The sequence below is a fragment of the Lactuca serriola genome, chromosome 4 (genome assembly GCF_051521515.1).
Source record: "Lactuca serriola cultivar US96UC23 chromosome 4, Lser_US96UC23_V15, whole genome shotgun sequence".
Classification (NCBI taxonomy): domain Eukaryota; kingdom Viridiplantae; phylum Streptophyta; class Magnoliopsida; order Asterales; family Asteraceae; genus Lactuca; species Lactuca serriola.
Genome location: NC_136411.1, coordinates 65,385,087 through 65,399,443, shown reverse-complemented (window position 1 = coordinate 65,399,443; position 14,357 = coordinate 65,385,087).

The window sequence follows — 14,357 nt, the reverse complement described above, 5'->3', positions numbered from 1 at the left end:
ACACCTACAGGTTGCGAGCCTGCTAGTGTTCCACTGGACTGTCTAGAATAGTCCGTGGTTGTCATCCATACTCTGCTGAATGATGGGGCCATCATTTGGGAAAAAGGCTTCTCACATCGTCCACCTCTCACCCTCACCTCATGGTCTATTTCACCTCTCAACTCATCATCCAACTCATACTCCATCTACCCATGTTTTACCCAAACATTATCGTAGATATAAAATACATATATAGTTTAAATCATTTAAAACATGTTTAAAATGGTTCATTCAGCATAGATAGCAATTATACAGATAATATTCACACATAGCATGTAGTTTATATAAAATACTTCATATCTATGTGTAATATGAAAGTAACTATGCACTCACTTGATAAGGTGGTGAGTCGGCACTCGGACAACACTTTGTTACTCTTAAAACAATTATCCCTTGACAAAACCTAGTATCATTACCACTAGAGTTTAGTCTAACGCTTGACGAGACTAATTTAATAGTCTTGCTATTATTACTATTATATAAGATTTAAACAATACTTATATAACCCATAATAGTTAAAACAACTCGGGCAGTCTCTGGATAAATGTCCTTCTTTGTTACATCCATAGCACACCTTACTCTTAGACGTGCACTTGCTGGCGTAATGTCCTATCCTTCCACATTTGTAGCAAGTTACCTTCTTATCGTATCCCTCATGGTGCTTTAGCAGTACATTTGGCGTTGTTGCTCTCATCGGACAATCTTGCTTGAAGTGCCCCTCTGCACTAAACTTAAGGAAAACTTCCTCCTTGGTTGAGCATTTATGGGCATTATGACCAATCTTCCCGCATTTGAAGCAGGTCACTTCCTTAGGGCATCTCCTATTACACCATTTTGCTTCACCTCTTCCTCCTCTAGACTGTGAAAATAAGTTTTTCCTGTTGGACCTTGAAGATCCTTCAAATTTCCTCTTCTTGCCAACTTCAACCTTGTTGGCGATCCTATCTTTGATCTTTTCTTCGACAGACTTAGCAACCCAGATGGTTGCCTCAAGAGTGGGTGCCTGGCGTACTGGCACAGTAAGTTCGTCCTTACTTTGTTGAATTAAGCACCTTCTTTCTCTCATCTGTTGATCCAACATCAGCCGCACCATTGCCTGTACTCCTTCCATCGTGATTGGCTCGGGTGCAATTGCTACTTCTGATGTACGCTCAATCACTTGTGGCTTAGGCTGCGGGTTACTATCTCCGAATCCGCTTTGAGTGTTCATCATGTCGATCTATACATCGAATTTAGATGTCCGGTGTAGAGCGATGAGAATTTAGATAGAGAAGATTTTATTTACGATTGACATGTAATTCTCCTTATCTCTCCGAAAAATTACATGCAAGTTTTAATACCGTAATTAAACGTTTAGAAACCTGAACACATAAAGTTTCCAGATCCGGTCGGCAACAGACCATAGATCCATTCATATAATGCATATCATAAAACATTTAACACATAAAAGCATGTTAGGCATTTTCCCTAAATAAGCTAGTATTTGTGTCTATTTAGGTTTACTACCTAAAATATATTAGACACACTCCTCACGATCATCGCTTAGCATTCTAAGTTTATGTCTAGAAATAAATCCATATTCCTAGTTCGCTTAAACTAATGCTCTGATACCAACTGTGACATCCCCATTTTTCACGGCCAGAAAAGACCGATTTTGTTTATGCTTTGTAAAAATCAGAGTATTTTTTTTCATAAAAATGTTGCGGAATTTGTTCCCAGAAAAACATGTTAAATACGTTATCAAAACATTTTCGAAGAAACGTATTTTATTCATTTTAAAACGTTAGGGTTGTCATCTTCAATACAAAAACATAAGCATAAACAGAACATACATTTATTTCCACTAGTGATCTACATCTCTTTAATCTCTCAGTGTAATATGACTTCATAACAATACCTGTGATATAAATAAAACTGAGTGGGCCAGGTTGCGAAACCTGGTGAGTACATAGGGTTTTCAACCCACAATAATATAATTATTATGTTTAATCGTCAAACAGTTAAACCAATTACCCATCCCCATTATCTTCTTTACTCTTAAGGGTTTTCCCTAAGAATCAGCTACTCCTCGTTAATTCATTCCTAAGGATCATCCTAAGGAATCGACACGAAATCCATCGTTGCCAGGGTTTACTCAACGGACACTAAATCTATAGCTGCCAGGGTCTGCTCAACAGGCACTAAATCCATAGCTGCCAGGGCTATTTCGTTTGTCGACAGTATCCACTCGCAATACGTGTCAATGGGTTTTTAGAGTACACCGGTGAACACATCGTTCACAACATCTACAGGTTGCGATCCTGCTAGTGTTCCACTGGACTGTCTAGAATAGTCTGTGGTTGTCATCCATACTCTGCTGAATGACGGGGCCATCATTTGGGAAAAAGGCTTCTCACATCGTCCACCTCTCACCCTCACCTCATGGTCTATTTCACCTCTCAACTCATCATCCAACTCATACTCCATCTACCCATGTTTTACCCAAACATTATCGTAGATATAAAATACATATATAGTTTAAATCATTTAAAACATGTATAAAATCGTTCATTTAGCATAGATAACAATTATACAGATAATATTCACACATAGCACGTAGTTTATATAAAATACTTCATATCTATGTGTAATATGAAAGTAACTATGCACTCACTTGATAAGGTGGTGAGTCTACACTCGGACAACACTTCGTTACTCTTAAAACAATTATCCCTTGACGAAACCTAGTATCATTACCACTAGAGTTTAGTCTAACGCTTGACGAGACTAATTTAATAGTCTAGCTATTATTACTATTATATAAGCGTTAAAAAATACTTATATAACCCATAATAATAGCCTAAATACTCCTTATAAGGTCCTAATAACATTACTATATTGAAACATAAGCTATACTAAAGATAGGATAGGTACAGCTCACTTACAGCGGGTTTTCTCGAAAACCGGGCTTCACTGGAGCAGCGTTCCCGAGCCAAAAGGCTCTTTTCTCAGGACTCCGGGAGCCTCGGGGCTTCCTTCAGGTGCTAGGGGGTTTACCTAGACTTTAGGAGGCTTAAGGGAGGTTAGAGAGAAACTAGAGAGAGAAAGAAGGGTTTGAAGGTGTGAGGAAGTGAGGGAACCCGACACCTCTATTTATAGGGGTGCTGACTAATGGACTCACCGAGTAGGAGGACCTACTTGCTGAGTTGGAACATATGGCAGCCTTCTGGTGGTGCCATGTGTCCAATTCTGGTGGTGCCACGTCACCCCTATCGCGTATCAGCCTTCAAACTTAGAAAAAATCATAACTCTCGCATACAAGCTCCGTTTTCGACGATGTTTTTTTCAACGCTTAGGTAAAATCAAGATCTACAACTTTCATTTAGACTCCGTCGGCTAATTCTCGACCGATCTCAAATTTAACAGTAGGAGGCGTTTAGACTGTTAAATGACCACGGAGAATTTGTAACTCCTTCATACGAACTCCGTTTTTGTCTATATTTTTACTGTTGAGTTCCTATTAATGAGATCTTCAACTCTCATTTAGGTCGCGTATGCCAAAAACCGCTCGAACTAAAATTCGAGTTTCGGGTCGTGCACTGCTAAGCCGAATCTTAGAAAAATCATAACTTCCTCATACGAAGTCAGATTTGGGCGTTCTTTTTAGGGATGTTCTCGGTTTAACGTATACTACAACATTGGTTTAGATCACTAAGGCTATAAAGTCATCTATCGTAAATTCACTATTTACGTCTCCCAGTGCCGTATCGGTTTTGCCGAAAAACTTCGACGAGCCATAACTTCTTCGTTATAACTCGGATTTCGGCGTTCTTTATATGTACAGAAACCTTGAGACATATTCTAAAACTTGGTTAAGATTACTTATTCTAAATAATCTTTAGTTGAAAAGTCATTTTCGACCCCTATTATCTCTAAATTGACTAGCCTGGATCCACGGGCGTTACACCGATTCGACAGGATATGGATGACATGGTACCATGAGAAGAGGACATGTGTTAACAACTGGGTGGCTCACACATAAGGTGCGACACACACTTTGCTGATGTGTGTAAAGTATACTAGTTTTAATCCTAACAAACTTAAATAAAAACAAACACACATAGGCAGTGTACCTATCGATAGCAGTTTAGTTTAAGTAAATAGGGTATCGAACATAGGGAATGGTAAACAATTAAGATTAATACTAACATTATCTAAATAAAACAATTAATTAGAATGGGGGTTTTCTCTAGTTTTGCAAGACTAGAAACTTAAGTAACTTCATAAATACTTTAGCAAAAAGACAATTAACAACTAAAAGAGGAATGGAAGACAATTAGATTCAATCAAATTAAAGAGACTTCTGTTTAGATTCGATTCAATTATTCTTATGGTTGATTTCGTGGCAAGTTCAATGGATTAATATGTCAATGGTTACCGATTTCTAATGTGATTAGGTTCATGTTCAGTATTACTAATCCTTTAGCAAACAACTTAATTCAAATAATGGCCAGTTGATTAAACTAACAGGTTTCTTAGCGTTCAGTTCGAATCAAGTAAGACTTGTAATATTAGTTAAATAAATTGGTCATTCAATTAACTCATATGTGGTTGGTCATCACACATGCTCACACATTAACTTATTTATTTTCTAACCCTAGGTTCATGTTCACCAATCTTAGGCATACAATCTTGTTTTCACAAAACCATAAGATTCAAGCAATCAAGAAGATGTTCATACAACTCAATATACTTGTTTATTAACAAAAAATAATTATCATTAACACATAAGGGTCTTTTAACAAACTTAACAAGATAAATAACAAAATCAATATAATCCAAGCCACCTAATCAAACCATATTCATAAGATCCTCTACATCTAAACAGAAGTATGGAGTTTAGCCCATAACTTCAACAAATAACATCATAAACTCGAAATCTAATGTAATAAACATGATTCAAAACAAAAATTAAGAGAAAAGTAATAGTTTAATGCCTTTGATCTCTTCAATTCCAAGCTTCTAGTTGAATTTTGAAAACCACAGCTTCTAAGAACCTCTCTGGCCTCCAAAATTCGTCCAACTCCTCCAGCAAAAGTTAGGGTTTGAATGAGAAACGATATATATATATATATATATATATATATATATATATATATATATATATATATATAGCTAGATTCAAATGTGGATTGACATCTATTGTGCGGACATGTGGACAATGCTATTCTGTGAGAATGACAAAGAAAATATGTTTGATAATATGAATACGTTGAACCTTACATAATAATTATCATTATCACACATTCTCATTAATTAAATTGTCTGTAAGGTTATTATGGACTTTTTTTAATTATTCTCATTCTGATAGAATGTTGTTAGAATGTTTATTGAGTCGTATTATGTAAGAATGAAAATAAGTGAAAAATGATGCATGAGAATAAAAATGAATAAAAAATTAGTGAGAATGCATGAAAATGACAATAATTATGTGACGTTGAACGTATTCACATTACTAAACAACCTATTCTCTTAGGAATTATCATAAAATAGCATTGTCTACACGTTCGCACAATAGTTGTCCATCCATATTATAACCTAGCCCTATATATATATATATATATATATATATATATATATATATATATATATATATATATATATATATATATATATATATATATATTCCAAAAATCAACTCCAACTCGTCGAGTTTTTCTCTTAAATTGCGTGTACGACAAGGCATTCTTGTATCGGGAATCTTCTAGGCAACTCGTCGAGTTAGTTGAATAAACTCGACGAGTTCTTCTTCAAATTTGGTTTCTTTCTTCAAAATTCAATTTCCAAGCTTCCAACTGCTAGATCTGCTTCCTTTTTCATCCAAGCATGTGTCACACCCCCAAACCAGAATGACGGAAACATTCGGGGGTGGGTGAGTTCACATAGTATCATAATAGTTGAATATTGTAAAGAAAGTAAACACAACCATCATATATATAGCAAAAACATACATTGTTGCGTAATACATGTTTCAAAAGAATATTACAAATATGATGATTTAAAATGTTTTGATAATAGACGCCTTAGCGTTCCTTCTCCAAAAGCTGATGCTTACCTGTATTACTGATTCCCTGAGACATACAAGTAATTTTGAAAAAGTGTCAACAATTAAGTTGGTGAGTTCATAAGCGTTTTTGTGATGAAATTTGTATGTCTTTTAGTAAAAATAACTGAACGTGTTTTCCAGAAAATCCAATATTTTCTTCCCATAGTTTGAAAAAGTTCCAAAGGCTGGAGTGCAATAGTAACTTTTGTGCTCAAATGATGAAAGTGAATTTATACTCAAAATAATGTATTTACTGAATGCATTCAAGAGTCTTATAAATCAAACTTATTTAATACTTCCGTGTGAGTTTTATAACCATGCTATTGACCCATGCTGCATGTAACAACGTTCTTCAGGCGTTGTAGTGTTATGACGTTTGTCACCCCAGACCTGCCGGTCTAACTGTAGCTAATAGTTTAGGTGCGGGATTGTCAGTCCCGTATAGATCTATACACAAGTATCATGCTCTCCCTCCAAGAGATTATGGTTTATAATACAGGGCTTGAAATGCATACTTGAGAGTACGTTGAAGTTGAATGTCTCACAACACTTAGTATTAATAGATATATGAAAGAAAAGTCTATATTTCATGTAGATAAGAGTATTTCATTCTCACAATGTTTATGTAAAGATGTAATGAATAACTTGTAAACTATACCCATTATAGTTTTTCCGAAAGTGTGTACCATTTGGTGATAAAAACTCGATGTAATACTAACTTTGTATATAGTTTATACATTGATAGCGATGTTTGTTTAACATTTATAAAAATGTAGGTGGTGTATTTAAATCTGTATAAAACGATGAGTTTTTCTTGTATTACACTTGTATTTCTCCCCCTAAAATATGAAAAGACGTGAAAAGAAGGTAGGGGTATGAACTCACCTAGAAAGTGTGACGGTTCGGAGAAAACGAGCTTTTTCTCGGGCGGCACTTCGATTGGAAAGTGGCGAGATTCTCGGGAATTTCGGGGCTTCGGACCTTCGTCGGGGCTGGGGTATGAAACCGGGGTGTCGGGGTCGTCTCGGGATGCTAAACGGGGAGTAAAAGTGAGAGAGAAGAGAGAAATGGGCAAGGAAAGTTGGAGGTCTCGCATGGTATTTATAGGTGAGGAAACACTGCCCTCGTACGCTGGGTGTACACCGAAGTACGCGGGGTGTACCTCGTACGCTGGGCGTACCCTCGTACGCGGGGCGTACGTTAACGATGACGTCAAAGTCCCCGGTCTTCGGATGGGATTGCCGTAGATTGGTAGGGGCAACGTAGTTGATCCGAGTTCGTGCATCGTGTACGCTGGGCATACTCCGAAGTACGCTGGGCGTACTCTTTCGGATAAGCCTCGAAGTGTGTGCCAAAAACTTCAAAAATGCGTAACTTTCGCATACGAGCTCCGTTTTTGACGTTCTTTATATCCACGCGAAGGTGAGAATATACTATACAACTTTCATTTAGACTTTGTCGGCTAATTTTGGCTTTATTTTTAATTATATTTTATTTAATAGGCCGGGACACGATAATTCCGTTAAAAATCCATAACTTCTATATCCGATGTCCGTTTTCGTCTGTCTTTTTACCATTGTACTACTATTGTAGAGACCTTCAAATCTCGTTTAGGTTGCGTTGGCTGAAAATCGCTCGATCTTTATTTCGAGTTTTTAGCTGTCTACCGCTGTTACGAAACTTAGAAAATTCGTAACTTCTTCATACGAAGTCAGATTTAGGCGTTCTTTTTATGCACGTTCATGGCTTAACATAATCTATGACTTTCGTTTAGATACCTAAGGCTAAAAGGCATTTTATTGAAACTTCACTTTTTACATTTAGCAATGTTTTACCGGGTGTGTCGTGGATTTTCGATTGGTCATAACTTCTTCGTTATAACTCGGATTTGAGTGTTCTTTATATTTTTGGAAACCTTGGCACGATATCTAACACTTTATGCATCCTAATTTAGATTTTAAAACACTTCATTTTTTACGCTAATTTCTTTGATTCCAAATAGTTCATTACATTTGACTTTTTGAATGTTACATTGGTTTGAAAAATATCGGGTTGTCACAACATGTATTTATGGCTGAAAAATGAAATTTAAACACAATTAAACACCTTTTGTTCATAAATTAAGACAAAAAATCAAAAAGTATTAAGATAATGTATGAATTATATGACTAAATATGTACGTATCATTCACGGTGTGTATCCGGAAATCCCTTATAAATAACAAGTTCAGGATGATTCTTACTCACACCTCAAACAAAACTCACACACACACGCACACATACAAACTCTCTCTCTCTCTCTCTCTCTCTCTCTCTTTCTCTATCTCTATCTCTCTCTCGATATTTGTACCAACTGACTCCCGAGCGCCCCTCGAGTTCTGGATTACTGAACTCTACCCTACATCAATGGTTTCACATTTACAAGTGAGTTTACGGGCCCATTTTCTAAATATTTTAAGGGGGGGGGGGATACATGTTAAAATACAATCTATCCAAACTTTTTAGGTAATATTATGCCTAGTTGTTATACTAAATCACACTGATAGATAATATCACACTGAAAGCACATGATTTATACCCAAGACCAGGAAGACCACGATGAATCTAGGGAACTCGAGAGTGTGAACCTTCTCGTGTTTTTGATAATCGTTTATATGGTTATGTTTTAGTATGGTGGTGACACATCATGGAACAGGGGGTTTAGGATTTGGATCTGGTTCGGGCATGGGCTCCAAACCGATTGATGAGGGATTACGCGAGTTTGTTGCATCAGAGATTACTAGAGGCATCCTTGATGCGACCCCAATGATGCTCGGGTTAATCAAGGAGGGTATCATGGAGCTGATGGAGGATCGCCTTCGGATCTTCAAGACCGATTTGGCCGCTAGCCAGTTGAGGGCCCATAAACTCTCATTCAAGGATTTCAGGGGCTGTTGGGCACCATATTTCTTTGGGGTGAAGGACCCCGTCGTAGCCAGGCGTTGGATAGTCGACATTAAGTGTTCTCAGATGAAGAGCTTCTGCTCCATGGGGTCGAAGGTCAGGTTCACCGCAGGATGTTTGAAGGAGCGAGCCCAAGATTGGTAGGAGGAGTTCGGCTATGCTTTGGGAGCCCCGACCATAGAGGCCATGACCTAAACAGATTTCGTGACCCGATTTCAAGTAATGTTTGCATCGGCTGTTGAGGTGCAACAGTTAGCCACATAGTTTCTTGACATGAGGTAGACGACTGAGACTGTGGTGGAGATCACCACCAAGTTCAGAGAGAGGGCATTGTTGGTACCCCCAATATGCAACTGATGAGGAGATGAGGAAGACCCGATACCATGATATGCTGATGAGATCTGACATCATGGAGTTTGTTAGTTTTTCTACCTGCTCGACTCTGGATGATATGATATCCAAGGCGCGGGAGCTAGAAATTGATCTAGAGCATACATACAAGAGAAAGACAGAGCCTGGGCAGACAGTTGGGGTTTCAGCGAAGAAACCTAAGGGTTTCGGATCTAGGTTGAATGGCCAGTAGGGCCAGAGCCGCTGTGGAAAATGCGGTAGGTCACATGATGGGGTTGTAGAGTGGGTGGCTGCTACAAGTGCGACAAGACAAGGCATTTTAGCAAGTATTGTACCACTTCTATCACCACCACATAAACACCAGATATGATTTACTTTCATTGCAATTAGAGGGGCCACAAGAAGGCCAACTGCCAGAGTCTAGCATCAGGAGGACTAGTAGTAGCACCTGCTCTAACGATCCTATGGATTACAAATGGCCGCCACGGCAAGGCGGATGTGCCTTTTGTGAGGAGCAGGGCCTTTCAGCTGACTGCCGAGGAGGCACGTGTTGCACCAAATGTGGTGACGGATATGTCTTTTCTTCTTAACTCTTTATTTATGCTAATTTCTCTGCTTATATTTATGTGTTTTGTTTTAGGATCGTTCCTTATGAATGACATCTCTGCTTTGATATTATTTGATTTGGGGGCTACCCGATCTTTCGTGTCTCTTGCGCTCAACAAGAGGTTTGTTGGAGCTCTGAGTGAGCTAGATCATCCGTTAGAGGTTGATATTGCAGATGATCGATCTTTCCAGGCATCGAGGGTTCATCGGGATTGTGTTATAGAGATGTTTAGTGAGCAGTATCCAATTGACTTGGTTCTTATTCCTTTGGGTGGGAACAAGGTCATAGTAGAGATGTATTAGATGAGCCCCAATGCAGTGGTGATTGATTATGAGCATTAGATAGTGCGTGTTAGGACCCTAAGTGGGTGAGAATTGGTGGTTCATGGAGAGGGCACTCATCGCAGGCCAGTCCTATGCTTAGCCGCTAGGGCCAAACACTATCTTCATCCAGATTGTTTTAGTTTTGTCTCCTATGTTATGGATACCCGGGAGAAGAGTAAGGCGTCGATTAATGATGTGCCAATTATGTGGGAGTACCCGAATGTGTTTATGAAGGATTTGACAGGAGTGCCTCCGGAGAGCCAAGTGGAGTTCCGGATTGACTTGGTTCCTAATGCGGCTCCGATAGCCAAAGCACATATCGGTTAGCTCCACTAGAGATGCAGGAGTTGTCTACACACCTGTATGAGCTTTTAGACAAAGGATTCATCTAACTGAGTAGTTCGCCTTGGGGTGCCCCGATCCTATTTGTGAAGAAGAAAGATAGGTCACGTCGGATGTGTATTGACTACCGGTAGCTGAATAAGCTAACGGTGAAGAACAGTCATCCACTCCCGAGGATTGATGATTTTTTTGACCAACCTCAGGGTGCATCTTGGTTTTCCAAGATTGATCTTCGTTTGGGTTACCATCAAATGAGGGTCAGAGAGGATGATGTGCAGAAGAAGACATTCCTGACTCGTTATGGTCATTACGAGTTCAAGGTGATGCCCTTCGTGCTTACCAATGCTCCATCCATGTTCATGGACCTCATGAACCGTGTGTGCCAACTGATGTTGGATCGGTATGTGATTGTATTCATCGATGACACCCTGGTCTATTCCAAGACCCAGGTGCTGCATGAGGAGCAATTGTGAGAGGTGTTTGAGACCATGAGGAGGGAGAGACTGTATGTGAAGTTCTCCAATTGCGAGTTCTTTTTGCACGAGGTATAATTTCTGGGGCACCGTGTCAACCCGAATGGTATTCTGGTTGATCCGGCCAAGGTGGAGGCCGTAATGAGGTGGGAGGTTCCGAGGTCTCCATCTAAGATTCAGAGTTTCCTCGGGTTGGCGGGATATTATCAGAGTTTCATTCAGGATTTCTCCAAGATGGCAGTTCCCCTGACCCGATTGACGAAGAAGATTGCCACTTTTCGCTGGGGCCTGAGCAGCAGGAAACGTTTGAGACCATGAGATGGAGATTGTGCGACACACCAATTCTGACCCTGTCAGAGGGTATTGTGGATTTCGTGGTTTTCTGTGACACGCCTATAACGGGATTGGGCACAGTATTGATGTAGAGGGGTCATAGTATTGCTTACGCTTCGAGGCAGCTGAAGGCTCATGAGGTGAACTATCCGACTCATGATTTGGAGTTGGGGGTTGTGGTTTTCGACCTCAATATTTGGAAATATTACCTCTATGGGGTCATTTGTACTATTTACATAGATCACAAGAGCCTGAGGTACTTGATGGATTAGCCGAATCAGTATATGAGGCAGCATCGGTGGTTGGATGTGGTGAAAGATTATGATTGTGAGATCCTTTACCATCCTCTTAGCCACAAGGTGGTCGCGGCTCCAATCATGGATATTTATTTAAGGATGATAGTGATTACTCCGCTTTTGGAGTAGATTCGAGAGGAACAGGTTGAGGCTATGAAGGAGAGCACGAGAAAAGTGAGCGCATGGTAGGTTAGGTAGATTCCTTTGATTATGATAGCTGAGGGTTATTAACTCTTCATCGAAGAGTATGGGTTCCATATTGGGGTGGTGTGCATCAGATTATGATGAAGGAGGCGTACAAATCGAGATTCTCATTCATCCCGGGGAGAAGAAGACATATAAAGATCTTCGTCCTGATTATTGGTGGCCCTGCATGAAGCGGGATGTAGCTTGGTACGTGGAGAGGTGCTTGACTTGAAGGAAAGTCAAGGTTGAGCATAAACAACCTCACAGAAAGATGCATCCATTAGATATTCCTGTTTAGGAATGAGAGGAGATTACCATGGACTTTATTACGAAGTTTCCTCGAACTACGCGGAGAGTGGAATCGATTTTGGTCATCGTGGATCGATTAACTAAGAGCGTGCATTTTAACCCGATTCAGGAGAGTATCTTTATGGAGAAGTTGGCTGATGTATACATCAGGGTGATCGTAGCACGACATGGGGTGCCCGTTTCTGTGGTTTATGATAGGGACATCCGGTTTACTTCCACATTTTGGAAGAGGTTCCACAACGAGTTAGGTACTCGTCTTCATTTCAGTATGACTTTCCACCCATAGACTGACGGTCAAAGCGAGCAGACTATTGAGACCTTGGAGGATATACTTCGGGCATATGTTTTGGATTTCGATAGGAGTTAGCATATGTATCTCCCTTTGGTGAAGTTTTCATATATAACAACTATTATCACGCTAGCATTGATCGACCTCCTTTTGAGATGCTCTATAGGAGGAAATGCAGGACCCCGATATGATGGGGTGAGGTTAGTCAGCGAGTCACAGGGAGTATCGAGGTGGTACTTAAGACTACCGAATTGATTAAGCAGGTTCATAGTAGACTTCAGATAGCTCAGAGTCGTCATAAAAGCTATGTCGACAAGCGCCAATCGGACCTAGAGTTTCAGGTTGGGGATATGGTACTTCTGAAGGTGTCACCTTGGAAAGGTTTCATTCAATTCAGGAAGCGGGGCAAGCTGGGCCCCATGTATATCATTCCTTTCAGGGTTATAGCGCTGGTGGGTAGGGTAGCGTATCAGTTGCATCTTCCGGAGGAACTTAGTCAGCTTCACAATACTTTTCATGTATCGCAGCTACGGATATGTTTGACTAATGATTCCACAGTGGTTCCATTGGAGGACATTCAGGTGGACGACCGCCTGAACTGTTGGAATAGTGTCTAAGCCCGTAACCATATTTGGTATGTACTTGACCCGGTTGTGCATGGTCCTTTTGGGTTGCCTTCTCCAAAGCAACTTGACAAGGTAATTTAAGGAGAAAGAGAGAGTATTATGATTTATTAATATATTATAAGAATAATATATTAAAGGAGAAATCATATTTATTTAATTAGTATTGGTCATAAATTAATTAGGAATTAATTTGGTGGTCAAAAGAGTTTAATTAAATGAAGGGGTATAAACTGTCAAATGTATGATAGTTGAGTTTTGAGTTAAGGAAACCTAATGGGCTTAAGGGGGAACGAAATTATGATGGGTAACCATCATATTTTCGTCCAAGGGCCTTATTCCAGAAGGTTCCATGGGCTGCTTGGTGGCTAAGCTGTCCATTAGGGTTTAGAGTGAAACCCTAGTAACCTGTAAGTATAAATATGACCCCTAGGGCATGAATTCGGCTAGCACTTGATTCTAAGAGTACCCTAGGCCGACTTCTAGCCTCTCTCTCCCTCTCTCATATTGCCTTCTTGCTTGTGGGGTTTGTGAACCATTAGAGGAGTTGCATTTGTGACTCTAGGCTCAAAAGAAGAAGATATACAAGATCTAAGCCAACTATTGAAGAGGTAAACATCTAGATCTGATTCTATATGTTAATTATGTTGTTTATATGCTAGATTAGGGTTTGTAAGTCTTGGAATCAAAGCATGTTCAATAGTGAAACCTAGATCCAAGCATTAGGGTTTGCATGAGCACATAGGAATGTTTCTTATGCTGAAAACCCATCAGTGGTATCAGAGCTTTGATTGGTTTCAGTTGTATATGATGCTTAACTGCTTTAATTACTGAAAAAACGATTTTTGGTCCCTGCCCGATTCAACTCGGAGAATCAGTACCTGGACTCGGCGAGTTGGCCCCTACTCGGCGAGTCCAGGCCTGACTCGGCGAGTCAGTTCGTCAGAATTAGGGTTTTTCGGGTTTTGGCTGCTGTTTTGACTTGGACTTGATGCTTAATTTGTTTTATGAAGTTAAAATCCGAATTTTATCTATATTAAGTGTTTATCCTTGCCAAAAGAATAGATAATTTCAAATCTTTTTAAATATCAGTTATTTATGTGATAAATATGGATTATTTAAAAATTATTTGGTAATTATCTAATGACTAAAATTAAGA